The sequence below is a fragment of the Porites lutea genome, chromosome 4 (assembly GCF_958299795.1).
Source record: "Porites lutea chromosome 4, jaPorLute2.1, whole genome shotgun sequence".
Lineage (NCBI taxonomy): Eukaryota > Metazoa > Cnidaria > Anthozoa > Scleractinia > Poritidae > Porites > Porites lutea.
Window position 1 is genome coordinate 22,212,224 of NC_133204.1, and position 2,689 is coordinate 22,214,912.

Genomic DNA, 2,689 nt, shown 5'->3' on the forward strand with positions numbered 1-2,689 from the left:
TGCCTTATCGACGTGCAAAACCATAAATGTAAGTAGTAATCATTTTATTCAGTATGGTAGCAAACAGGTAACCCATGTAGCTCTCCAAGCAGAAGCGTGATATGGCACGATTTTGGGGCGCAATTAATTAAGCGAGCACTAGCATTTAGAACACGCTGCGACTTAGATACCTGATATTTTGGCAAACCACAAAATAGATTATTACAGTAGTCTACTCTAATAGTAACAAATGCTATTTGTTTAGGTCCCTTGTCGCTGTTTCAATAGTAAAAAAATAGAAATAGGGAGTTTAAACTTCGGTAAAAAAAAATCATATATATTTGAACTCATACCCACTGACCTCGGTCGTTTTGCTTATGCAGCGTCCTCACACACAGTTCACTGCTTTTTTCCTTTCGCTTTTGTTTTATGAACTTGCAGCTTGCGTTGCAAACTATAACCAGCCCTGAGAATTTAAAGACAATTTAACCTGCGAAAAACGCTTTGTGATTAATGCAACCAACGGGAACATAAATTCTTGCTTTGAATTGTAAAATAGCACTATTTTCAACTTTTTGTCTAGAAAATAAGTTGCAGTCACTTAATTTGTTCTAAATTTCAAGGGAAACTAAGGCTGCATTCATTATTTATATTGCAGGGAGGAGGCAGAGGATATTTTTTAAAAGGGGCAAAATTTTTTACTGTCCCCCCCCCCCCCAACCCCACATCATACAGAATTTTTTTACAACCCCTCTCTTGACCAAAGAAAAAATGACAACCCTCCCGCCACTCAGTCTTGACGAGGAAAGTAAACTACAGGCATTATGATGAAATGGTGCAGAGATTAATGTTTTTGCAAATAGAAAACTAAAAACAAAAGCTAAACAAATGTTCAAAGATTTTTGTATTTCTGGTGTAAAGAAAGTTGTAAGACTTGTAAGAGATTATTAAAGCTAGCTGTGCCTCTCACTGAGAAATTGCATACCGGGGCGATGTGGCAGCTTAGATTCAATACGAAAATGCAGTCATCCCTAAGTAGGTTAAATTTGGGACCTAGACAAGCAAAGAACAAGCCCAAGTGAAAAGAAAACAAACGAAGAAAAAAAACGCCAACAAAAAGACAGCTGAAAAGCCGTACAACTGGTGCTAAAAGATGTTGAATGGCCTGATTAGTTAAGCATGAAATGGAAAGAAAAGGGAATTGCAAGTCATGATCAGCCTACCTCTGAAGAAAGGTCCACATACTTTACATTCAGTGAAATACAAATCTCTCCAAAAGAGGAGATGGAAGTTAATTCACTATTTTTAATTATTAAGGCCAAATTAACAGCTACGACATTCCAACAACAGGAGAAAAAAAAGAATATAAAAATTTGTTATGTATCGGGTCAAATTTTACCTAAATGGTCTATTTTCCTTTTTCCAGGGAATTCTACGGACTATGAAAATGAGTTTTTAGAAAAGAAAAATATCCTGAGATCTGTGCCACTTTGCCTACTCCACAGAAAGATTCAGCAAGTTCAGTACTGAAAACTATGTGGTCTTTTAACTTAAACAAGCATATAATTTTCTCAACCATCTACCGATTGTGGCTTTTTAGAAGGAAAGCTTTCTACAGACGTTGTATTCCTCGTTCGATTTCCATAATAAATGACACCGCAATAGTAAGAAATTTGTATCCTAAGAAATTCCACCCATGATGTAAATCAAAGAAGCTTTCTAAACATTTGCCGCGAACTTGATGGGAATTTGCATATGATCACTTTTAATTAAAGAACCGTGCTTGACCTGTAGTCAAGTATCTCATTCTGATTGCAGCATACTACTGCAGAGCCAACATACCAAATATTACTGATCATTTACATTCCTTCTAAACTGTGAAAGTTGATTTAGATCTTGCTGGCATAGAAGCTGAAGACTTAATCATAACTTTAAAAGCTTTGAAAGTGAGAAAGGTGGGTTAATGTTGATGATGGTGATGATGATGATAATGATAATGATAATGATGACAATGATGATGGTGATAATGAGAATAAAAACAGTCTGTGACGTTATTAATAAAAGCAGGATAAAAGTAACGGTGGTAATGATTATGTAGATAGAGCTGGTTACTGCACTGAAGTATAGGACATTGCATTTAGTGCATTAATAATAAAAACATCCTTCATTGAACTAGAAAATAAGGAACTTCACTTGTGTAGTGGTTTATCAATAATGTTACAAATACTTTATCGTTCGATGGCATCTAAAAAAATTGGCATCCCCCCATCCTACCTTCAGAAATTTTACCATGCCCCCCTTTTCCCTTCAAAAACTTTTAAGACCCCCCCCCCCCCCGAAAAAATCCTCTGCCCCCCTGCGGTATACATAATGAATGCAGCCTAAGTAGAGCATTCGTATCTTTCACATATTTAATTTGACGCAAATGTGGCTTTTATGAACTTCCGTAGAGGGAACAAATCCAAATGCTATTTGTTTAGGTCTCTTTTCGCTGTGTCAATAGTAAAAAAATAGAAATAGGGAGTTTAAACTTCGGTAAAAAAAAACATATGTATTTGAACTCACACCCACAGATCTCGGTCGTTTTGCTGATGCAGCGTCCTCACACACCGTTGATTGCTTTTTTCCTTTCGCTTTTGTTTTATGAACTTGCAGCTTGCGTTGCAATCGATAACCAGCCCTGAGAATTCAAAGACAATTTAACCTACGA

At 36.4% G+C, this 2,689-nt stretch overlaps 1 long non-coding RNA gene across 1 annotated transcript in view; it reads right to left on the minus strand.

Annotated features, from left to right (window-relative positions):
* Positions 1–338: 338 nt before the first annotated feature.
* The window catches only part of LOC140934029 (uncharacterized), a 3,158-nt gene continuing 807 nt past the window's right edge, over positions 339–2,689 (minus strand). Inside the window, exons 2-3 of the long non-coding RNA XR_012165107.1 lie at positions 2,545–2,659; positions 339–445 (exon numbers count right to left, since the gene is read on the minus strand). This is a non-coding gene — a long non-coding RNA (uncharacterized lncRNA). The remainder of the gene's footprint in view (positions 446–2,544; positions 2,660–2,689) is intronic.